Consider the following 26,334-nt stretch of genomic DNA (forward strand, 5'->3'; position numbering starts at 1 on the left):
GCCCAGACTCTAAAGCTTTCATCAATATCTTCTTCCTGAGATGCCCCACTATTTTTTTGTGGAGAGCATCCTTCCTCACCCTATCAAGTAATAAACCCAGCTGGTCAACTGCAGGTGTGTTCCTGGTGGTCTGTAACTGGAAGACACTGACACTCAGAAATGAGGGAGTTCAGAACATGTTGCCCCCAGATCTGCTGCTGTAGAATATTGACTATTTTGAGTTAAAAACAGATAAGAAAACAGCAGACGCAAGAAGACCACTCTAATCTGTTTCTTAAAAGCAAAAGATAATTCCCATGTGAAGAAGGCACTTTCTGTACCAGAAGCAAAGTCCCACTCCCATCAAGGATGGGGAATTAAGACCAAGAAAAATCTGCACACACAAACCTTGTTAGACTCACCCTTATCTTCCTGGCCACTTCACCCAGCTAACCATGTTAGCCAAAGCCCCTTTGCCTTGTCACATTTTCATAATGCACTACTCTTTGTCCAATGTGTTTACTGTAACTGCCTTTTTGGGTCTTCATTTCCTTAATAAGGCCCCCGTGTCACGTAGAACTTGTGTTAAATAAATGTGTATGTTTTTCTCTCGTTCATCTGTCTTATGTCAATGTAACTCACAGGTGCAGCTAAAAATCCCTATGAGGGTAAAGGTGAAGTTGTGCCTCCCCTCCAACAGCAAGGATCCAGGGCAGACCCATGGAGGGTTGGGATCTGGGGACGAGCAGGGGCAATAGCCCTGCACTTCTGGGTAGTGGGGGATCCCAGGAAAGCCACTGAAGGCGAAGGTCTCAGGCCTGCTCTGGACGGGAAAACAGAGGGCTTGCCCAAACACCATAACAAATGGGACAAGGACCTTGCAGAGTCCAGGGACAAGGACAAGGACCTTGTAGAGTCCAGAATTTACTTCAGAAAAGTTTATTTTAAGCAAAAAGAACATGATAAAACTACAGTTAAAAGAAAAAATTCAGCTGGGCATGGTGGCTCATGCCTATAATCACAGCAATTCAGGAGGCTAAGGGAGGAGGATTGTTTGAGGCTAGGAGTTCAAGACCAGCCTGGGCAACATAGTAAGACCCCATCTCTAAAAAAATCTTTTTTTAATTAGCCAGATTGCTGGTACATAGTCTCAGCTACTTGGGAGGCTGAAGTTGGAGGACTGTTTGAGCCTAGGAGGTTGAGACTTCAGTGAGCCAAGATTGCACCACTGCACTCCAGCCTGGGTGACAGAGCAAGACTGTCTGAAAAAAACAAAAAAAACAAAAAAAAAACCTTGAAACAAAGAGAGAGAGAGAGAGAGAAAGGAAGCAAGGAAGGAAAGAAGGAAGATGTAGAAAGAAAGAAAGAAAGAAAGAAAGAGAGAGAGAGAAAGAAAGAAAGAGAAAGAAAAGAAAGAGAAAGAAAGAAAGAGAAAGAAATCCATCGAAAGAAAGAAACAAAAAAGAAAGAAAGAAATCCATCAGAAAGAAAGAGAAATCCATCTAGTAGCTCTGTGTTGGGGGATTAAAGAGACAAATACTGGTGGCTGGGAGCCCAGTGAGGAAGCTGTGGAGAGGAAGTACATTGGGATGCTCAGAGACTACCCCAAGTCCCTGCTTGGAACTTGGAGTCTTTCTCTCCTTCCTTCTCTGCAAACTCAACGTATTCCTTTGAAGCAGAAGTGAAAGAACCTAAGCAGCTCCAGTTCTCAGAATTGCTTGCTGCTCCCAGAATGCAGCTGCCTGTCTCCTTGCTCCTGGCCAGAAAACACCAAGAGGAAAGCACTGGAGAGCAGATAATTCAGCTCCTCAGAGAAATACAACACACAGATGTCAGAAGAGAAAATTAACCCAGAGTTTGTGGACTGGATTCTCCTTCAGTCATACAAGATGCATGTCTAATTAATGGAAATGACTTTGGAGCAATGCCTTTGGTTTCATGAAGGGAAAATATTTGAGATGAAGGATTTATCCAAATGTATTTTCTTGATGCCTCCTCCAGAGAACCTTGAAAAGGAATGAAAACAAAATGCAAGCTAAGTGTGAGTGGTAACTGATTTGTAGCTTGTAATGTTTTATTAACAATATCTGGTTCATCTGCTGTTTGGGAGAGAAACTTTTAATTCTAACTGGTACCTAACCAGTCCTAAGCAGGCTCTCTGAATACCTTACTTAGCACCTATGAAAAGTGGCTCAAGCTTGAAGTACAAAAGGCTAAATAGTAATTTGGAAGTTTGCTGTGCTTCAGAGTGAAGCCCTTTCCTGTCCTGCATAGACAAAGATGTCTGCTGGGTTTCATGAATGTTGCATGGCACGTGTAATTACGCTAGATAATCACACCTCACCCAAGCCCCGCACCTGATGATGAACGGGCTGTGGCAGGCTGTCTCCATCCTCATGAGGAATTATTCAGCACCTAGACTGTATTCCACTTCTGTTTGGGCCCGTAAACATACATATTTATCAAAAGCCTTTGCAATTCTGACACCATCTACTTTAAAACACTATCCTATTTGTGGGTAATCAGCACCTCATGAATATTAGATTTCTCCCTTAATTTCACTAGCATGGCTTTCTTTTTGGCAGGGAAAGGTCAGGACTCAATCAAGTGAATGTTGCTAAGAAAAAAAAAGCAGAACAAATTCCTGCTCTGGGCAGGAGGATGCTGTAGGTCAGGGATGAAAGGGCCTCCTCCCTGCTTTTCTTCCACTCTCTCCTCGGTTTCCAGCACTCCCCTGCCCCCACCACCCTGACCCGGCCTTCCTGTCTCATTGTCCAGAGATGGCTGCATGGTTAAATGGCTCATCACTTAATAGAAGCAAAGAAGTATCAAAGGCACAAGTACCTGTATGTCAGAAGAACTCAGAAACAGATGATGGGCGAGTTGCCAGGAGAGAGCTGAGCCTTGTGCTGAGATTGTGAGTGGAGATCCATCTTCCTGCTCCCATCTACAGCTCGGAAGACCCAGCCTCACATCCCAGTCCAGTCCTGGCTCCTGAAGACTCCAGATCCATGGAGAGGTGAGACAGCCAGGAGGATGGTTTCTACAGTAACCCACAGAGTGCTCAGAACTCATTCCCCAAATCAGCCACTTTCAAATCAGAAACTAGACAGAGGGAGATGGAATAAAAAATAAAGGAATGTTGAGTTAATCACACAGCTGGACCCTGGGAGGCAGTCCATGGGCTGGGCAGTATCTCAGTAAGGTTTAGGGTCCAGGGTCACATCTGCGAGGCCTCAACCCCAGCCCCTCAACCTTCTCTCCAGCCAGCCAGCCTTTAATTCATTTGGCTATCACTAAGTGAGCACCTACAATGTGCCAGACATGGGGCTAAGCACTAAAAGTGCAAAGACAAGCTGGACAGTGTCTAAACATTTAAATCCACTCATTCATCACTTCTTCAGGCGTGTACCGTCTCTACTAGGTAACAGATATTGCTAGCTGAACTTAAGGCAAAGGGCCAAACAGATGTGGTCACCATCCTCTCATAAAGCACAGTCTTCACGTGTGGACATATGTTTATTTTGTGTTTATTTGTTTGATGATCAATTATAAATTGAATAAGTACTAGAGAAGCGAGACACTGAGTTTTGTAGCAAGAAAAACAGGAAACACCAAATCTAGCCTGGGACCTTTGTGGAGGCTGCTCTGAGGAGGTGAGCTGAGGGGAGCAGTGAGGGACCAGGTAGAGGGGCTGAAAGAACATTCTAGGCAGCAGGGGCAACCAGGGGAGAAGACCCTGACTTAGGAAGCACTGAACGCATTCAAAGTGGCACTGCCATCCCTGCACTTTGGGAGGCCAAGGCGGGTGGATCACCTGAGGTCAGGAGTTTGAGACCAGCCTGGCCAACATGGTGAAACCCTGTCTCTACTAAAAATACAAAAATGTGCTGGGTGTAGTGGTGCATGCCTATAATCCAGCTACTCAGGAGGCTGAGGCACAAGAAACCCTTGAACCCGGGAGGCGGAGGTTGCAGTGAGCAGAGATCACGCCACTGCACTCCAGCCTGGGCAACAAGAGTGAAACTCTATCTCCAAAAACAAACAAAACAGGACAAAAAGAAGCATACAAAGTGACACTGCCAGAAGGCCAGGGGACTGGGCAGAGTGACAAGGGAGAGAGAGGTGAAAGATGGGGTAGGAAGGCATAGAGAATGAGCAGGGGCTTCCTTGGGGTCCGAAGACCCCACCAAGGGGTCCATAAATAGAATCTGGTGAGTCTGTGAATGTGGATAAAAAGTAATTTTTTTTTTTTTTCTTTTTTTGAGACAGAGTCTCGCTCTGTCACCCAGGCTGGAGTGCAGTGGCGTGATCTCAGCTCACTGCAAGCTCCACCTCCCGGATTCACGCCATTCTCCTGCCTCAGCCTCCTGAGTAGCTGGTACTACAGGCGCCCACCGCCACGCCTGGCTAATTTTTTTGTATTTTTAGAAGAGACGGTGTTTCACGGTGTTAGCCAGGATGGTCTCTATCTCCTGACCTTGTGATCCGCCTGCCTCGGCCTCCCAAAGTGCTGGGATTACAGGCGTGAGCCACTGTGCCCCGCCAAAAGTTATTCTTTTGTGTTCACCAATCTTGAGCTGAAATTGAGCATGTCCCTAATAGTATTAGTAGTACCTGGGACCTTGTCATTGATATAAGCCATAGAGGCCTCCGTTTCACAGCACAGTTTTTGCAGATGATCACAATGTTGAAATTTTGATGCTTATCAGACCTGCTGCTATAATGTATTACTAGAAAAGCAAATCTGTTACTATTTTACATTTTAATGTTAACAAGTATATTTCAATATAATTGATTTTGTTAATTCTGTATATTTTACTACATGCATTTAAAAAATTGTTCAGAAACGGGGTCCACTGGCTTTGCCCAAAGGCATCTATGGTACAACAGAACTAAGGACCTCCGGCTAAAGCTCCCTGGAGGAGCTTGCAGTCTGGAGGGGAAGGCAATCTGGGGCCAGAATGAGCTGAACTATGAATGGGGCAGTGCCAGGGGCTCTGGGAAGACACAGGAGGCAATCCTTGCACCACCTGGGATGGGTGTCAGTCATGTCCACAAGGGTGGTTAGAGGCATCTTCTCAGAGCGCATCCCACCCCTGCCAACAGCCAAAGGCAGGCGCAGCACAGGGAAGGCCACTAAGCCAGGCCCTGCCCAGCTGCTGTGACCTGGTCTCCTTCACCCCAGGAGGGGTGAGAACAGCCTTCCCCAACCCTCTGCTTCCCATTACCATGGAAACCAGGGCAGAGTCCAGCCAGAGGGAAGACAGTACTCTGTCCTCATTATTTACTTACTCATATTCTCCCTCCTTCTCTTGTTCATTTACTCTCTCTCTCCTCTATCATTCCCGCTTTCTCTCCTCTTTGATTTTTTTCTCTGCCTCTTTTCCCCCTCTCTCTTCCCCTTGCCAACTTCCTCTCATCTCAGTTCACTTCTGTGTTTTTCCTCTGCATTTATTCCACAGTCCTTCACTTCTAACCTGCCACAGAGCCCCAGAGCATTAGGAACTGGCTGGGAGCCCACAAATCTGATAGTCAGGGCTTTTCTCTGCCCTATTTTTAAGGTAGGAAAACAGGCCCAGAGAGTGGAGAACCTACACCCTGTCTCTAGATGTGCCTAGCACACCCCAGTCCTAGCACTGTGCTTTGGCCCCTGTGCCTGGAAAGGGTCTCAGCATAGCACAGGCCTCAAAGGCAGAGCTGGAAGGGCCTTGGCTTGCCTTCCCCTGTCAGCCTCAGCAGTGTCTATGGGGTTGGGGGTAAGCGCCCTCTTCCTCATCCAGAATCCCTGCCTTGCCCATAGTAGAGCTGGTTCCCAAGCAGAAGAGCAGCAAACTGAATCCAAAGGCAGGGACCTTTGGAAGGTATTCTCTCCTCAGTGGAAATGAGCCTCTCTCTCTGCTCCACCTGCCTCCCCAGCACCTGCCCTGGGAAATAGAACCCCATCATCAGGGGAATGACAAAGAAGGGGTCCCTCGCCAACCTGCTAAAGCTGGTGCCCCCAGCCTGATCCTCCCTCCCTCCCTCCCCTGTGCTTCTGAAGCGTTTCGCGCACTGGCTTGTCAGCACTGCAGCACTATCTGGTAGCTGCCAATTTATTTTATTATGACTTGTTGGAGCACGAGGCCTGGGAAAGCCCAGGCACTTGGTAAATTTTAGTTGAGGAAAGTGAAACTCAGTGAGCTTTAACACAAATATAAATGACTGTTGAAACTTTCTAAAGTTACAGAGTGAAGGGAGTAAGTGGTATAATTCATATCACACAGCAAAGCTAATGTCTAAACTGCTTTCTTTCCCTCCCAAGTCAGGAGAGGAGCACCAAAATGGGCAAATGGAAATGTCAAAGTGTCTCCCCGTTCATGGCTGCTGGAAGGTGGCTGAGCACGTTGGGCCAATCTTCATGACATCACATAAGTGAGTCTCTGGCCAGGCCAGAGGGAAGGAACAGCCAAGAGCCCTGCTGAATTTAAAAATATATATATGAAGATTTGAATGGGGGCCCAAAGAGAAGGGGCCCTAACATGGGAGAGTGGAGGAACAGTGGGAGGGTTGAGGGGCCACCAAGCAGAAGTGCTGGAGGCTGCACAAAGACCTTTTCCAACACTCCTTATGATGGGATCCCCCTGTCTCTCCAAAGCCCTCAGAGAAAGGGCACTTTGGGGTGAACCACTGTCCATGGGAAGCAGGTGAAAGCCCATAGAGTGCTTGACTGAGCCATGGCTGGAGTCAGAGGTGGGCCTGATGCAGGGCAGGCACAGGAAGTGCTGGACAAGAATGTGTAAGTTATGAGTCAAGATGACTGGAACACTCTCGTGGCTCACTGCACCACCTCCTCCACTGCTCATGGGTTGAATGAGATGGGATCCCCCAGGAAAGGCCAGAGCCCCTGGGGCCCAGGTGCAGCTGAGGGGAAGGGGGCACCCAGCAGGCTTCCCTGACAGCTGCCCGTCTAGGCCCCTGGCCCTGCTTGCAGAGCTGGCTGCAGCCTGATGCCAGACTGGGTGAGGACATTATGCTAAGTGAGATAAGTCAGGCACAGGAAACACTGCATGATCTCATTGAGGTGTGGAGTCGACCGAGGTGTGGAGTCTGAAAAAGAAGAAGAAGACGAGGAGGAGGAGGAAGAAGAGGAAGAAGAAAAAAAGAAGAGGAAGAAGAAGTAGTAGAAGAAGAACAAGAAGGAGAAGGAGAGAAGAAGGAAGAAGGAAGAAACAGAATAGAAGAAAAGTGGCTCCCAGGGGTGGGGAAGGCAAGGAAATGGTGGGGAGATGTAGGTTAAAGAGTGCAAACTTGCAGTTATGTAGGATAAATAAGTGGAGATCTAATGTACAGCAAGAGGACTACACTTACTAATATTGTAGAGTATATTGAAAATTTACTGAAAGGGTCGATTTTAGGTGCTGTTAGTGTGCACACACTCAAGGAAACTATAGAAAGAGATGGATATGTTGAATTGCTCACCTGTAAATAATCACTTCACTATAAATATGTATATCAAAACATCTTGTTGTGCATCTTAAATTTACAGAATTGAAAAAAAAAGGCTGGCTGGACCAAGACTCAGGGCCACTGCATTCCACCAGGGGGTGCTGTTTGACATCTGCAAACACCTTTCACAGCCTCCTCTGCCAAATATTTCAGAAACCAATTTCCAATAATGCAAACAACCTACTCACCTGGCTGCAGAGTTGGGAAATAGCTTGTTTCATTGCAAATGAGTTTTACCATCTCCTCAGAGCTCTGAACTTAGCCATCATGCACAGTCTCTTAGTTGGGTCAGTGCCCCAGGGTGGAATTTCCTGACCTTGTCACCGGTTCTTGGCTCCACACCTTAGAGCAATTCATTACTGTTGGAACTGGCTGCATCCGGTTCTGGCCTCTCCTCTCAACCAAGGGAGAAACAAGACAGGAGGGAGGGCTGCAAGAAGCTGCTGTGCTGTGAGAAGCAGGTGCCCTTGGATGGCTTCTGCAAACTCCCCAGGTCCCAGTTTTCTCATTGGTGAAGAAACCAGAATGGGCAGACCAATAGCCTTACAGGCTTGCTCAGTGGCTATCCTGACAAAACAAAAGACCAAAACACAGGTTAGGAGGTGTTACCTAAAATGTACAGGAGGCCATTGATTTGGACGGAGTTTCTGGCTGTGCATCTGGCCTACGGTCACCCAGCACTCCGGGCTCCGATACACAGGCGGCAGCTCCTTCCTAGGAAAGTGCCACCCAGGTTGGACATGTTTTTAAAAGCTGATTGTTAATGAGCTGGAAAGGAAAGGAATAGAAGCCATTATGATCTCTCTAAGAAAGCATCTCTGATTCATGGATCATTTACTATTGATTATTGAAACCAATGCTATCGTGCACACCCTGTGGCTGGTTTTAAAACCTCTATATTGTTGGAGCTTGGGATTTATTTGGAAGCACTATAATAAGCAGCACATGACAATTACTTCCCTCAGTACTCCCTGTAATCAAGATAAATTATCCTGCTATTGATGTAAATGGGATATGAAAATCTATAGAGTTCTCCTGAGGAGAATAAACCCTACATTATGCTCACTTCATTTAAATTTTGCAGCAAAACCATTTTGGGGTCAATCAAAAATACATTCCCCCAAACTTTTATTGCCATCCATCCTCAGTCACCTCCAGAAACAATTAGCAAACAACACCAGGGAGGAAGCACTCAGCCTAGGGGTGCCTGTACTGCTGTTATTATATTCGCCTTATAGAGCCTCAATGCCCACAGACCCAGGGCATCCTTTTACACTCACAGGTGTCTTATCATACATGTATTTACATAGGACACATATGTATTTAAAATTTGTTTTCCCCATTGCTAAACAACCTCTTACGAAAATTCAAAGTACAATTAATTATATATGAATATTTTTGTAAACAACAAACTCAGCCAGGCACAGTGGCTCACGCCTCTAATCCCAGCAATTTGAGAGGCTGAGGCAGGTGGATCACCTGAGGTCAGGAGTTTGAGACCAGCCTGGCCAACATGGTGAAACCCCGTCTCTACTAAAAATACAAAGATTAACCAGGCGTGATGGCTCATACCTGTAGTCCCAGCTACTCGGGAGGCTGAGGCAGGAAGAATCACTTGAACCTGGGAGGTGGAGGAAGAAGTGAGATGAGGTCGTGCCATTGCACTCCAGCCTGGGTGACAGAGAGAGACTCTGTCTCAAAAAAATAAAAATAGAAATAAATAAACTCAATTTGCATTACTTCTCCTTCTCTGATTTTTGCCTCTTCTTTTCCATCAAGTGCTTGCCTTTTGAGCCAGCTTTCTGTAGCTGCTTTTCTTCTGCCAGAAAAGGTGCTGCCCTGAGCAGCTCTGTACTCTGTCTTTCTTTGATTTTCTCTGTTCTTCCTATCCCTGAAACCCCATACTTTATTCATTCAGTGCGGATGCCACAGCCTTCTTTCCCAGGAATTCCTTTCAGTGCAGAACCCTTCTGGCAGTCTCAACTTTTTTTATACACCTAACCTCTCTTTCTGAATTTGTTATTTAACATACTGTCCTTTTATTCAGCATCTTTACTATAAAACCTTCTTCTTTACAGCAAGACAAGCATAAAATCCTCTCTAAGCCATGTCTTTTCAAGCCATTTTATCTCAGTCTTAATTCTCCTAATCTCACCTGTTTAAATGAGGAGAGAGAAAAAGGAAGAGGAGTAGGAAGAAGATGAAGAGAAGGAGGGGAGAAGGGGGAGAAAGACTCACAGTGACAATCATTTGACTATCACTGGATGTTAGGATTATGAGTGATTTATTTTATGGTCTTTATTTTTTCAGCATTTTACAAACTGTCTACAATGAACGTATACACTTTATTCCAGTTGCCCTAAAAAGCTGAGCCTATGACAAAAGCTTACAGGCTAAAGCTTTGTTGGAGGTGCAATCCCAAAGAAAGAAGCAGGAATGAGGAAGAAAGAGGGGCAGAGAAAAAGCAAAAACAAATACTGAGTAGTGCAATTCCAAGCCGGTCACAGTCTCACAACAAAACATAGCTGACTGCTCAGTCACTTAGGACCTCACCAGAGAGGCCACAAGGAGCTGTGAGCCACAGTCAGCCAAGGAGGGTCAGGAGGCACTGGCTGTCTCAGCCTCTCCTAGGCAAAGTCTGCACTGACTCCCCACACTGGCAGACCACGTGGCTCCACAGGAAAAGCCGGGCTGCAGGGGACCTGGCTCAGCCATGCCCAGGTGCACCGTTCCTCCTGTCACTTAGCACTGCACGTGGGGGCTCTTGGTCTGCAGAGCTGGTGGCAGCAGCGGAGGCAGTCAGGGCTCCTGGAACACAGACAGGTGAGCTATTGCTAGAGCTGCTCTGGCTGGAGGCAAGGCAAGCAGCTAAGGTCTGCTGATCAAATGCTTTTATAGCTAAGAAAATAAGAAAAGCTTGTTTTAAAATATTAGATTCCATTATAAAGTATCTATCCTTTTAGCCTCAGCTTGCTCTAGGCTCATTCAAACCTTTTTATATCCCAGATCCACACTGGACACAGTCCTTTAAGACAGAGGTTGTAAACCACAAAGCCCACAGGGCCAGGCCAGGAACACACACAGGAAAGAATGCTGAGTGGAAGCTGCTGAAGTGCCGGCTGGGTGGAGGCGGAGTGCACACACCTCTAAGTCACTACTGCCCGACTTCGGCCCACGGCTGTTACACCTTCTGACTTTGTTCCAAAATATTTTTAAGTTGAAAATCACGACTTCTCTAAATGTGAAAAATCTCATTTTTTACTGTTGACACGTGGACTTTTTTCCCCAATATTTTGAGCTAAACAAAACATGTCAGCTATCCACAGATAGTTTTTATTTGTCCACAAGCTTGTGACGTCTGCTAATAAAAAGACTATGGAAAACACTTCATTTTCCCAACCTCTGCATTGCCTCACATGATAGCTCATGCTTTCATGAAGGTTCCATGTGTAAGACACTGAGTGTTATACATGGAGTTCCTCATGTCGTTTTGGAGCAGCACTGTTACATAGGTAATATTATTAGTCCCATTTTATAGATGAGAAAACTGAGCCTCCGGAAGCTTAAGCATCTTGCTCAAGATCATTCACATGGTGAATCGCTGGTGTGGACTCTGCACACCTTCAGGGGCCGGGCCTCCATTGACTTTTCCACTGAAGATGTGCCCACACATGTTAACCTCTCTGAAACTCATAACCCTGTCTAGTTGCAGGCTGCCTGGCCATCACTATTCTGCAGATAAGGAACTTGAGACTCAGGGATGTAAAGTGACCCTCCCGAGGTTCCAAGCGTAAGAGGGGAGGCAGAATTCAAAGGCAGGCGTGTGTGACTCCAGGCCCAGGAAGCCCCAGCCTGGGGATCCCCAGCCTGCTGAATTCACAGAGCTTCAGAGCGGTCCTGGGTGCTGGAGGCAGAACAGATGGAGAGGGGCCCAGTACTCACGCTGGAGAAAGTCCTCTGGACACAACTTGCCAGTTTCATATAGGTTTCCCTGGGGCATTCACTAAAAACAAGATTGGGCCTTCTGACATACCCTGAAGGTAGCCACTACCAGGTGGCCTTCCGCAATTTATTTCCCCAGTGGCCTTCATTTCCCAGCTTCCACACCCACCACTAACAGCCTTCCCCTCTGAGAACTAGACTCACTGAAAGCGCGGACTGTGTTTTAAGTGGTTGTGACTCCCCAGGGCTCATTTTACCTAACAAAGGAAGAGATAATCTGTGACACTGTGATATAATAAGAAATAGACATATATACATATACTTTTTTACCCCATGCCTCTTGCTTCTGGCACAGAGCTCTTAAGACCTTTGTAATTTCCTGAGCGATTGACTATCTAACACAGAGCTCCTAAATCCCTTGGAATTTCCTAAGTAACAGGAGTCTCTTTGGTTCTTATGAGGTGACTCTCGGAGGGCTCCTGGGTGGCCTCAGGATGGGGGCTGGTTGCCAGGGGAACCAATCATGTGATTAGGGGTTGGAAGTTTCAGCCCCACTCCTTGATTTCTGGGAAGAGGATAGGAGGTGAAGGTTGAGTTGATCACCAATGGCCAGTTGACTTAGTCAATCAGGCTTTTGGGCTGGATGTAGTGGCACACACTTGTAATTCTAGCACTTTGGGAAGCTGAGTGGGGAGGGGAGGATCCCTTGAGCTCAGGGGTCCAAGACCAGCCTGAACAACATAGTGAGACCCACATCTCTACAAAAAAAATTTAAAAATAGCCAGAAATGGTGATGTGGTGGTTCCAGCTACTGGGAAGGCTAAGCAGGGGGATCAATTGCTTGAGCCCAGAAGGTTGAGGCTGCAGTGAGCCATGACTGCACCACTGTACTCCAGCCTGGGGCACAGAGTGAGACACTGTCTCAAAAAAACCCCCAAATTATGCTTTTGTAATGAAGCCCTCCATAAAACCCAAAAAAAAAGACAGTTTGGAAAGCTTCCGGTTGCTGTATGTGTGGAAGGTCCTGAAGGGGGCACTGAAGCCCCCTGCCCTCCACACATCCTTGGCTGTATGCAAGCCGCCACCTGGTTGTTCATCTGCATTCTTCACCATATCCATTATAAATATAATAAACCAGTAAATGTAAGTGTTTCCTTGAGTTTTGGGAGCCATGCTAGCAAATTGTGGAACCCTAGTTAAAGCCAGTTGATCTAAAGTGTAGGTGATAACCTACTACCTGCAATTCTCATCCAAAGTGGGGCAGTCATGTGGCACTGAGCCCTCATCCTGTGGGATCTGCCCTAACTTCAAGTAGATAGTGGCAGAATTGACTTGCAGGACATGCAGTTGGGATCCACTGAAGAAAAGCGTGGGAAAAGCCCACACATTTGCTGTGAAGTGTTGTGCTGAGTGGTTGTGGGAATAAAGAAAACACAATTTTATTGTTATCATCAAACTCATCAATTAGTAACATTTCTTAGCTTTTAAAACCGTTTGAAAGGCTGATAAAAGCAGTTGGTTCCCCCCTCAAAATAAGCACTTATTAAAGCCAATGCTCCATCTGATTTTGGAGACATCCTGTGCCACCTGAAGCCCATCCCCGCACTGAGGTTGAGAACTCCTGATGCAGTCGTGGTCCTTCTTCATTGATAAGTCACTTCTGACCCACAGGCTTGTCCTCAGATCACTCATAAGTTTCTGGTAGGCCAAGGATTCCTGCTTCCTAATGTTTATTTAGAGTTCATGGTAGATACAGACTAAAAACCTACTCAAGCTGGCCTCAGAAAAGGGGAAAGGAGACACAGTTTCAGTGTGGGATGATGGAAAAGCTCTGGAGGTGGACGGTGGTGACAGCTGCATGACAACGTGAAGGCACTTAAAGCTACTGAATTGTATGCATTAAAATAGTAAAAGTGGTAAATTTTGTGTTGAATATATATTACCACAATAAAAAAAATTCAAAAAAGTAAAATAAAAGGAAGAGTACATTTTAGGGGCTGGAGAGTACACCAGGGAAGCTGCTGGCTGCTGGACCTTAGGAGGGAACGAGAACATTGTCACACTAACCCCTGCCCCTCCCCGGTGGCTTCTCCCGGCCCACTCTCCCAGCTTAGGCCCACATCACAGCTCTCACGCTTTTATTCCCTCCAGCAAGAGAAATATTTCCTCAGGCTGGGAGCCCACAGCACATACTCAGACACAAACTCATTGGAGGAGGAATCTGATTGCTCCAAATTGGAGCTAAGAATCCTGTCCGGGCAGCAGGGAAGAATCTGTTAATATAATTATGGCCACCAGAGAAGTGTCCATCACAGGGGGAGGCAGAAGAAAGCAGTGTGGATGCACATCACAGAAACGAAGCCGTGAGACGCAACAGAAGGCTACACGCAGAGCGGCACAGATAGAGCTGAACCATCTATTACCGAGTAGAAAGAGGAAGAAACAGAAGATCTAGATGGGAGCTTCTCCAGCTTGAATCACAGAGGAAATCACTAAGGGACCCTCTTAAAATGCAGGGACTGCTTCCACAGATCGGAAGCAGGGCCTAGGACTCTGCATTTCTAACAAGCTCCAGGCGAGGCTGCTGGGGTTCACACCACACTTTGAGTAGCCAGGCTTTAGAGCCCAAGCTCAGCTTTTGCGTAAATCAAAAATGCATGCCGGAAGCAGCTCTACCTAGTTTACAAGGATGCATGCATTCTCCAGCACATTACCAAACACAAGATGAGAAGCAGGGAAGAGGTGAGGGTGTGGAAGTGCAATGAGAATACGGGAAAGAGAAATCTACAAAATGGGAGAGGGATCTTGCCCCAACGGCCAGTGAGGGCACGCTGAGAGCTGAGGGTGTGATTAACGTGACTCGTGACTCGTACCCACAGTCCATAGAAGGAGGAGGAAGGGCTCTCATGCGCTCGAGCAACTTCCTGGTCCCTCTGGCTTGGCAGGTTTCCTGGGCCAGCCCCACCGGCTTCCTTAAGGGACATTTGAAATGGTGACTTAGCTTTCACCTATAAGCAGATGGCTTGGTGAGGGTGGTGAGATTTAAAATCCACTGCCCCTGAACTTCCCACACACTTCCCATACACAACTGCATTCAATGTGTCTTTCCAGGATATAGAAAAAATATTTGCTTAGATTTATGCTAACCATTTGATTTGCATGCACAATGCAAAAAAAAAAAATCAACGTCAGTAATCAAGGAGGCTAATATGCAAATGTATCAAATCATCATCCCCAGGATTTTCTAATAAACAAAAGGCTGAGGAGCAACAGCCAGTGACGCTGGCAGAGCTGCAGCCGGGCCACAGCGAGGGGAAAGGGAGAGCCCCACAGCACAGCTCACGTGTCACGGAGCACATCACTAAATGGAAATGGTGTGATCCATTTCACCTGCCCCCAAAACACATGCTGCTATGGCTCAGCTGTGTCCACACCCAAATCTCACCTTGAATTCTCATAATCCCCACATGTCAAGGGTGGGGCCAGGTGGAGATAATTGAATCCTGAGGGCAGTTTCCCCCATGCTGTTCTCAGGATGGTGAGTGAGTTTTCATATGATCTGATGGTTTTTTTTCTAAGGGGCTCTTCTCCCTTTGCTTGGCACTTCTTCCTGCCACCTTGTGAAGAAGGTGCCTGCTTCTCCTTCACCTTCTGCCATGATTGTAAGTTTCCCAAGGCCTTCCCAGCCATGGTGAGCTGTAAGTCAATTAAACCTCTTTCCCTTATAAATTACCCAGTCTCAGGCAGTTCTTTATAGCAGCATGTAAATAGACTAATACACATGCTATCCAATAGATTAAAGAGACTGAAACACAAGTGTGTCCCCAAGACAGGAAGAGCTGGGAAAATAAAATACCTGACACATGGCATGGTGCCAAGCAGAGGTCCCATGGTCTGCTTTCCCTCAAAAACTTTATTCCATCTCTGTTTCTCCACTTTCACCCTATTACCTGGAGAGTGGAAAAAATGCTCCTTCAAACAAATCACTCAATCCAAGGAACAATTTTTAGCTCATGGAGTCTCACTGATATTGAAATATGGGCCTATAGTTTGAATTGCTTACAACACACTGATTAACTCAGGACTAAAATGATTCATCATACTGTTGGTGAACTTAGCAGCTTAGGTTCTGTGTGTAGTAACTAGATTGGCACTTACTGAGCACCTGCTGTATGCTGGACAGTGTACTAGCCACTGCAATTGAGGAAAAAAGGTATTTTTTTTTTTTTTGAGACAGTCTCACTCTGTCACCCAGGCTGGAGTGCAGTGGCGCGATCTCAGCTCACTGGAAACTCCGCCTCCGGTTCAAGCAATTCTCCTGCCTCAGCCTCCCAAATAGCTGGGACTACAGGTGTGTGCCACCATGCCCGGCTAATTTTTTGTATTTTTAGTAGAGATGGAGTTACACCGCGTTAGCCAGGATGGTCTCGATCTCCTGACCTTGTGATCCACCTGCCTCGGCCTCCCAAAGTGCTGGGATTACAGGCGTGAGCTACTGCACCCAGCCGGAAAAAAAAAAGTTTTAAGGCCTGGACAACATGGCAAAACCTCATCTCTACAAAATATACAAAAATTAGCCAGATGGGGTGGTGCACATGCCTGTGGTCCCAGCTACTCAGGAGGCTGATGTAGGAGGATCGTTTGAGCATGGGAGATCGAGGCTGCAGAGAGCGATGGTCATGCCACTGCACTCCAGCCTGCATGACAGACCTTGTCTCACAAAAACTAAACAAAAACATAAACAACACGGTTTTAGATGTGGGCGTTGTCTATCATGTGCCACCCACCCATCTATCTAGAGAGACAAGACTAACATACACAGAATAGATTAGAGCAACACATTGTGTTCCTATATGTCCAGCAGATCAACTTCATGCTTCAGGCATGGCTGGATCCAGGGATGCAAACAATGTCACCAAGACACTGCTGCCCACCCCCTGCTCCCCGAGAGAAGCTTCCTAGGCTTGAAGCTCTCACAGAGGGAAGCAGCCAGGAAGGAGAAGCAAAAAGAAGTGCTGGCAGGCCCCGGCTGGGAGATAGTGAGATGGTGGAGGAAACACAGAGCCCTTCTTTCTCTTGTGTCTCCATCAGTCCCTGCATCAATTCTGCCTGGCTCTCTGGGTCACCTGCTCGTCCTGCACACACTAAGCACTGGGCAAGACTATGGCACTCTGGTTGGTCTTTCTGAATCCTGGACCCTTCCCAGAAGGGGAAGGGAGCTGCCTAATGGTCAGGTTCAACAAAGTCACGTGGAGGGGCAGAGCATGAAGGTCACTAGGGAAGAATCTGCTGGGCAGACAAATAACACAATATGATTGAGAATGCAACAATATCACACTGGAGACATCACCATGGGTTGAAATAAATTAGGCAAGAGTGGAGCATTTCTAAAAATGTTTGCTGTAGACTGAATGTTTCTGTCTCCCCAAAATTCATGTGTTGAAACCTAATCTCCACTGTGATGGAAGCAAGAGGTGGAAACTTTGAGAGGTGATGAGGTCATGGGGCAGAGCCCTTATGATTGGGATCAGTGCCCTTATACACAAGGTCCTGGGAGAGCTTTCTCGTCCTGTTCTGCCACATGAGGACACAGCAAGAAGCCGCCATCTGTGAACCAGGAAGCAGCCCTCACAGACACCAAATCTGCCGGCCCCTTGACTTTGGAGTTTCCAGCTTCCAGAACTGCGAGAAATAAATGTCTGGTTTGTAGGTCACCCAGTCTGTGGGATTTCATAATAGCAGCCCAAGTGGACTAAGAGAGTGGTAAAATTAAGCACAGCAATTACACACATTTGGGGTTTCCCATATGACAGGCATGTACTCTCTGTTATCAAAATCCAAAATCCAAGACTCAAGGGCTACAGGAGCCATCTCTGCCCATCCCCCACGTTCATCTTTTGGCATCTGTCCCCCTCCTCCCATGGGGCTTACTTCTGTTTTTATTATTTCTGGCTCTTACCTCAGGGCTCTTGCACTTGCTGTTCCTCTTGCCAGGAATTCTCTTCCCTGCTTGTCTTAAAACTGATTCTTCTCATCCTTCAGTGTCCATAAGAAGTGTGGCTTCCTTAGGGAGCGTTTCTCCTCCCACCCTTGATGAGCTGGTTGCTCTCTTCCCTCACTCACTACTGAGTCCCACCAGGGTGGGGGATGCATCTGTACTGACCATTACCGCACCCCATTGCATAGTCCTAATGCACAGTAGAAACTTGATAAATGTTTCCTTCCTTCATTCAACAAATATTTACTGAGTGCTGACGGTGTGCCAGGCATGACAACAAGTGTTTAAAATACATCAGTGCTCAAAACAGCCAAGATTCTCTACTCTCAAAAAGTGTAAATATTTTTTCAAATCAATGACCGAGCCCGCTGACCAGAACCCCAGACACTGGGTAGCTAAGCAGAAAGCAGCTGCAAGGGCAATGCAGGTGGAGGGAGGAACCAGCCGACAGCCCAGAAGGCAGGATGAGAATCCAAGATCCACTCTCCATGATCTGCCATGAGTTCCACCAGAGGCCTGGCCATGCCTTGGTTTCTCCCAGCCCACAGCCTGCAAATAGCTCCTCAAAACCCTTGGGGTGTGATGGCCCCTGCTCATCCTTCTGAGAGCACAGGCAGCGAACTGAGAACCACTGTGAATAGCACTCTGGAAAAGTCAAGTGCCCTCCACCTGCTGAATCACACTTGACTTGCTAAAATCAAGACAATTACAAGATTGTTCCTGATCCTATTTAGTATGGCTGGATGGCCCTTGAGCCAAATTAGAGGGAAGATGGGCCTGGAATGAGAGAGGATGAGAGAGGTTCCATGAAGCTCCCATAAGAATTTCACTCTTGAGGTGATGCCACAGCCCTGGCAGGCTGCACAGAATAAAAGTCCACCTTGCTTAGATGCTTCACCTGTTTCTAAAGGAAACTGTACTCCATCATTGTTCAGGAACTTAAAACATTCATTTAAAAAGTAATAGCAAACACTGAGTAAAAGCACCCTTTGACCACCCACTCTTCAGACCAGGGCCCCACCCATTTCAGAAATAACCATTCTTACCAAATTAGCGCATGCCTCTTCCAGAATTTTCTATGCATTTACATACACATGTATTGTTTAATTTTTTTCTTGGTTTTGTTTTATATAAATGATGGTATATTGTCATTTCGGTTCTAAAGCTTTTCTTCCTCTATATTACATTCTATCTTGGAAGTCTTATTAGTACATATATATGCTTTTTTTTTTAATTTTTAGAAATGGGATCTCGCTTTGTCACCCAAGCTGGAGTGCAGTGGTGTGATCATAGCTCACTGCAGCTTTGAACTCCTGGGCTCAAGCGATTCTTCCACCTCAGCCTCCTGAGTAGCTGGGACTACAGACGAGCACCAACACACCTGGCTAACTTTTTAAAATTATTTTTTGTAGAGACAGGGTCTCAGCTTGCTATGTTGCTCAGGCAGGTCCCAAACTCCTAGCCTCAAGCAATCCTCCCACCTCGGCCTCTCAAAGCACTAGATTATAGGTGTGAGCCACCCTGCTCAGCCTGTCTATTCTTGTCAGCTTGTATGTAGTACTCCACAGTAACTTTGTCATTATTTATTCAGCATTAAATCATTATCTATTCCACTATTAATAAACATTTAGCTTGTTTTCAGTTTTTCCAGATTCCACATAATGCTGTGATGGAGAGCCCTGTTCACACCTTCTCCCTAAGGTACTGCAGAGTGTCTTCCTAAAGCAGATATCTACAAGTGAAATCACTAGCTCACGGAGCACACACAGTTATTTTAACGTATGCTACCAAGTTCCCCCCACCGTGGCTGGATTCCCCCTCCCACAGCCGGGCATGAGCATGTTTATCCCTCCCCTTAATGTTTATAGGGTCCTCTTTTTTCTCCAACCTAATTGATGTTTTTCCCTAAATCCCATCAGGCCTAGTATGACCATCAAACGCAGGGTGCCATTGGACAGCCCTGAGTAAGAACTGATTGCCAAGTAAAGAAAATTCTTGGAATGAATAGAAGGATTGTCCTTCAATATTCCAAGTCTTTTCTCCAGGATCCATAACATGCTCATGGTCTATCCAGAAAACACATCCAGTGTAGAAGAGAGAGAGCTGGAGTAAGAGGAAGAAACAGAAGCAAAAACACTGGGAGAGCACACTGGCTTTGGGCCTTAGAACAGCATGTGGCCTTGAGCATGGCTCTCCAACACTATGCATCCTTGTGTCCCATGTCTGAAACCATCCCTACCTCATACACTTACCATAAGACTTGAAGAAAATTAAAAATGCCAAAAATACCATACTGAGCTGCTGTCAAGGCTGTCGACTGCCTTAAACAAGAGTTCTTAAGCACAGTGCAAACCCCCTTTTAGGGATGACTATTTCCACCAAAAATGTTTGAGGAAATCTTCCCCATCTCATCAACACAGGATGGAACTCAAACTCACGCCTAGGCAAAGGATATTTGGTCACAGAGAAGAGCTGAGCTGCAGCCTCCCACAAGCATTAATGATAAGTGATCAGCTAGTTGCTTTTTACACACTCCCCTGGAGGGCAGTGGGGTGTCTCTGGACATGGCACTGATGGAAACCAAGCCCCAGGTGAATGTAGAGGAGTGGATCTCAGTGTTGGCAGTGCACTGGGATCACTGGGGGGAGCTTCATAAAAAAAACGATGCCCAGAGATCCAGATTTAATTGGTCTTAGAGGTGACATGGAGGTGAGATTTTGAAAAGCTCACCCAGTGACTGAAATGCAGCGAGGTTAAGAACCTCTGCCTTAGGGCAGTTACAGATATCAACTCTTACCATGCCCTTCAACTAAGAAGAAGAGCCGGGATCTGTATATTTCCTTTTTTTGCCATTTCTTATTATAAAAAAATTTTTAAAAGGAGAAAAAGAAGTGTTCTAACACGAGAGTCTCAGAATTGAGAACGTGTGAGACAAAGATAGTGTGAGACCAAGAGGAACAGTGGCAATACTTGAACGAAACAGCAGAAGACAATGGTGAACCATGCCAGGCTAACTGCCTCCATTACACCCTTAGTAAAAAGGAAGGGGATGTTGTAGTTTGCTAGGCATAATTATATGTGACAATTTTGAAGTACGGTTTAATATTTGACTTTAATAATTCTCAGTTAATTCCTTGTGTGTCATCAGAGATTAGAGTTCAAGGAGGCTGAGGCTACTGGAATTTGCAGGGCAGAGAAGCAGAAAAGAGAAATGTACACCAAGAAAGGATTCCAAAAATCTGTGTAGGGTCTCCCTCAAGTCTGTTGCTGAACAGTAAATTTCACTTCTGTGGGAAAAAAAAAAAAAAAAAAACTCCACAAAACTAGGCATAGAGTGACCAGAGAACTGTAAGTTTGACCATTCCTAGAGCTCACCCAGGGCTACAGAACCTTCAGGCTCCAACCAGGTGGGGTGGAGAGTCTTTGTTAATATCCAAGGCATTCAGTTAAGAGCCTAGAAGGATTCTGCAGTAGTGGCAGAAATAAACTCGCCTGGGGAAAAGGCTGCTGTAAACGCAAGCCAGAGTAGCTTCACCAGTCCCAGAGGGATCCAAGTAATCACCAGGGAGCTTGAGCTCAGGCACCTGACTGCCTGGACTAAGTCAAACACCCTTTGAAGCAAGACAACTAAATCCAGCAATCAACAATGTAGATTCACCACATCCAGGGTTTCATGTAGAAATTACTACACATAGGTAGTAGATACGTAAAATGACAAACATCATAAAATGTGAATTGCAGAATCAAGGTGGTAGGTATATGTCTTAAATTTTTTTTATAATAAAATGTAGGACTGGGTGCTGTGGCTCACGCCTGTAATCCCAGCACTTTGGGAGGCCGAGGTGGGCAGATCATGAGGTCAGGAGATTGAGACCATGCTGGCTAACATGGTGAAACCCCATCTCTACTAAAAATACAAAAAATGAGCTGGGTGTGGTGGCGGGCACCTGTAATGCCAGCTACTCAGGAAGCTGAGGCAGGAGAATCAATTGAACCTGGGAGGCGGAGGTTGCAGTGAGCCAAGATCGTGCCACTGCACTCCAGCCTAGGTGACAGAGTGAGACTCCATCTCAAAAAATAAAAAGTAAAAAAGTAGGAAAAACTACTACATAGGCATATAAAAGAGAAATATAACTAAAATAACTAGAATAAAAGTTGTTCAATAAAAACAGACTCAGCAATGACAGAGCCCATAGAGACAAGCACGTAAATCAGCTACTATCTGTGCACATGTCCAGATGCCATGTTAAGCAGAACTTGTTTTAAATTGTTTATAATTTGTGGATACATATTTTACTTTTTCTTTTTTTTTTTTCTTTTTTTTTGAGATGGAGTTTTGCTCTTGTTACCCAGGCTGGAGTGCAGTGGTGCGATCTCAGCTCACTGCTGCCTCCGCCTCCCAAGTTCAAGTGATTCTCCTGCCTCAGCCTCCTGAGTAGCTGGGATTATAGGTGTGAGGCACCATGCCTGGCTAATTTTTGTATTTTTAGTAGAGACCGGGTTTCATCATGTTGGGCAGGCTTGTCTCGAACTCCTGACCTCAGATGATCTGCCAGCCTCAGCCTCCCAGAGTGCTGGGATTTCAGGCATGAGCCACCACACTCGGCTCATATTTTACTTTTTTTAGGGACAGAGTCACCCAGGTGGGAATGCAGTGGCACAATCGTGGCTCACTGCAGCCTCAACCTCCTGGGCTCAAGCCATCCTCTTGCCTCAGCCTCCCAAGTAGCTGGGACTACAGGCGCAGGCCACCATACCCAGCTAATTTTTAAAAAAAAAATTTCAGAGATGGGATCTCACTGGGTTGCCCAGATTGGTCTTGAACTCCTGGGGTCAAGTGATCCTTTTGCCTTGGCTTCTCAAAGTTTTGGGATTATAGGCATGAGCTACCATGCCTGGCCAAGAAGAACTTTTTAAATACTTTTTTTTTGAAAGACAAAAATTATTACAAAGCAAACAGAAATACTCTAACATTACCAATTGCAGGGGAGAAAGAGAGTCAACGTACAAAAATGATTCACAAAGGAGAAGAAAATGAAAGTGATAAGCACATGGGGAAAATAATCAACCACACTAACATAAAACATTATAAGTAGGATAATATCAGATTAGCCAAGATTTTAAAACTCTGTGTTCAGTGCTGGTGACCATGTAAGAAGACACTGATCCACAGCTAGTTGAAGGTCGATTCTGGGTTCCTGTTTCCTGGAAAGCGACGCTTAGTGGGATGGGTAACTTGCTCATGTGATGCAGCTGGTAGCAGTGCTGGCTGGCTGTGTTCCATGTCTAAAGTCGCAGAAGCTACACCACGCTGGCACCGTGGTCTACAAACCTGCCACTCTCTATCACCTTTTTATTCATAGAGATGAGGTGGGTCACTCTCAGACAAAAATAAGAGGCACAGTTGTGGGCCACGACAGAGCAGCAAGCAGGGAAGGTAGGTCCCCAAATAGTGGCCTGAGAGGAAGGACATACATGTGTAGTGGCCCTAGCTTCACTCAGACGCTTGTATAAGTTGGGGGCAGAGAAAGGTGTGTGGCAGAGGAAGGCCCAGCTGCAGTGTGTTCCCCCAGGCAGCTCTGCGGGTTGAGGACACAGCCAGGTCAGTCCTTTCTGCTCCCACATCCCTCCCTAATCAAACCTGTTACTGGGGAACCCCAGTGACAGGCTGGGTTCTAGGTGCATCTGGGGACTGCCAAACATAACATGGCCACTACTTGGGAGGAATACAATATCTGATAGTCCAGTGTTTCCAAAGGTTGGCAACTGAAACAGAGAAGTTAAATAATTTGCCCAAGGCCACACAGCTGAGTCAAGGAAGTGGGGCTTGTTAGGCATTTCGGTCACCTGCAATCCACCTTCCAAATTGCATCCCTATCTTTGTGTCTCTTCTACTATTATTTACCTTAAACAGTTTTAACTTGACTTTAAGTAAAACTACTTTCTAAAGATTTGGCTCAATAAAAAGGTTATAGGTTTTATGAAAAAAAATTAAGTTATAGTGATAGAGGTAGGAAGCAGCCAAATGCCTAGACAGATAGAGAAGGGTCCCCAGTGAAAGCCACCTTCAAGTCTAAAACAGGCTAAGGACTGAAAGATGGGACCGCTGGTTTTGGATGAAACCCGTGACCCAGAAGGAGAACTTCTGCCTCCGTTTGCCTGCCCTTTCCCGATTGATTCTTTCTGAATAATGCCTTTCAACCAATCAAATGTTGCCTTTTCCGACACTACCTATGGCTTCCCTTGGCATGCCCACATGTGTTCTGGGAGAATGGGTGGAGCCACCAGGAATTCACGTCTTATGCAGGGGAGGAGCCTGGGCCTCTTCACCTCCTGTGCAGCAGCCCTGGCATTCAACTGTGAAGGGAAAACCTGCTTGGAGAGCCCCTGTCTTTGCTGGGAGCTTTCCTTTTGCTTAATAAATTCCACCCTCCTTACCCTTCAATGTGTCCGTGTGACTCACTTTTTTCTGGTCATGAGACAAGAACCTGGATTTAGCTGAACGAAGGAGCAAAAATCCTAAAACAAAAAAACAAAAAAAAAATAGGTGTATATTTTGTATATATTTAAATTCACTTTAAAGTAAATATATAACTATTAAAATTTGTAAAAAAATCATCACACACACAACCTGCAGTAAGTTTTGACACACTTAGAAGGCAAGGGCTCCCATGACCTCTGAACCATCCTGTGGGTATAGCTGCAGGGCTGTTTGTTCACACATGTGACGCGTGGCCTCTACTTGTTCACAAACACAGTGAGAGGCAGACAATTTGCTCACCGTCAGCCTCAACTGGAAGAAGGCTCACTGCTGGATGCTCCTGTGTGGAAGGTTCCCCTCTCTCCAGGCAGGCAGGCAGGAAACAGAGCCCAGCCCAGCCCAACAGACAGCCCCCATGAGGCTCCAATGCACCCCCGGCCACAGTATCGAAGGATGCTCTGTTTGGACCAGGGCCTCTAATTTCCCCTTCATGAGATGTGCCGGGTTTGTGATGTCTCTTTCCCAGCCCCTTGACTTCCAAGCACTGCCCAAGGACCCCAACCCCCACCTCTCTGTTTTCTGCTTTTCAGAGTGAGAACTGTTCGCCCCTGATGGTGAAGTCTAGTGACTGATCGAGAGCCTGCTTTCTGAAACCCTGCTGGGTGCTCAGATGTCCCTTCAGTTGTGTCCTTGTCTAAGCTGGAGACTAAAAAGCGGGAGGAAGAGAGCCTTCCTCTCTCTCCTTTTTGTCCTCTCTATCCCCTCTGCTTCCTCTCTCCCCTCCTTCTCCTTTCTCTTCCCTCTGCCCTCTTCTCTCTCCTCTTTCTCTCACTCCAGTGTGTCTTAGGCCCATTTCCCAAATAAGAGTACCTGAAAGATGGCTCCTAGTATCTCAGGGCTGTCTGCATAATTCATTCTTCTACTCCCAACCCTCTATTTATAACCAAACCTTCTGGCATCTGAGATAATGAAAACTATCTTATTAGCAGCTTTCTGATGGCCTAGACTGCTCTTTGGAACATCCCAAACACTTTTGTATTCAAGTTTCTCTTCTGACTACAGGTACTTCTCACTCTCCAAAATCTGACTGTCAGAGCTCAGGAACCAGCAGTGCCAGGGACACCCCTCCTTAGGTGCACCTCCCACTCTCTGAACCCTCAGGAACCAAAACAGATTGAAGCAAGTTGCTTGCTTTTGTTGCCTGAACTGGCTGTCCAAATTCTCACTCTCTGAATTTAGGACCTGAAGCGATGACAGCAAGGGACACTGTGTATTAAACTAGCTCAGCTGTAACCAAAACATCTGTTGACACAGTTCCACTGCACCTTCCTCACAGCAGAACAACAGGGACCAAATTCTCACACAGCCACCCCCAAAGACATTCTGGGACAGGCAGCACCCTTCAGAGGCTCACATTCTGGTCAGATAAGTTCGATAATGCATCGGTGTTGAATGCAGCAGATGTAACCCTTCCAGCAGATTCACAAGGCCCACCAGCCCAAGCTGGGCTTCACAAATGCCTTCGAAGGTCTCTTTGCTGCAAAACTTTCTAGAGCTAAAATCTATTTGAACATACACCCTTTGTTCAAATAACTATTAATATCCAATGTATCTTGTATGCTTCCCAACACACCCTTGGAAATCCAGATTTGGGGTGCATATGCAGATTCGTGGGTTTTAACTAGCACTTTGTCCTAAGACATAAGCCTGCAATCGCCACAAACCAGGTCTGCAGAGGGGTCCAGGTATCTGAATTTTCAAGATGTTTCCCTGGGGATTCTAAGGTATAGCTCTGGTTAACAAGAAATGTTATCTGTGACATTTTGTGCACAACAAGGATGTACAGAAAATGAGTGCATGTGGAGGCCGTCTGTGGGACTTCAGACACGTAACATATAACAGTGATAGAGTGAGATCCAGAATCTCTTACCCTGAAAGGCAAAAGTCTTTTTTAAAAATAAGTTGGCCCAGCATGGTGGCTCACCCCTGTAATCCCAGCACTTTGGGAGGCTGAGGTGGGCGGATCACCTGAGGTCAGGAGTTCGAGACCAGCCTGACCAACATGGAGAAACCCCATCTCTATTAAAAATACAAAATTAGCCCGGCGTGGTGGTGCATGCCTGTAATCCCAGTTACTTGGGAGGTTGAGGCAGGAGAATCACTTGAACCTGGGAAGCAGAGATTGCGGTGAGCCGAGATCACGCCATTGCACTCCAGCCTGGGCAATGAGAATGAAACCCCGTCTCGAAATAAATAAATAAATAAATAAATAAATGAGTTTTTCTTAAGGTTTGAACAAACATCTGGATTTTTGGGTAGGGGAGGTGGGTTAGGGTTTCTGGGTCTCATTGCTAAGCTCCGAGATTCATTAGAACAAAAGCAGCAAGGCTCACCTTCCTACAGAGTCCACAGGAGACCCTCTCAGGGGAAAACCCTGATTCTAGAC

This window comes from Pongo pygmaeus, chromosome 20, assembly GCF_028885625.2.
Source record: "Pongo pygmaeus isolate AG05252 chromosome 20, NHGRI_mPonPyg2-v2.0_pri, whole genome shotgun sequence".
In the NCBI taxonomy this organism is placed as follows: domain Eukaryota; kingdom Metazoa; phylum Chordata; class Mammalia; order Primates; family Hominidae; genus Pongo; species Pongo pygmaeus.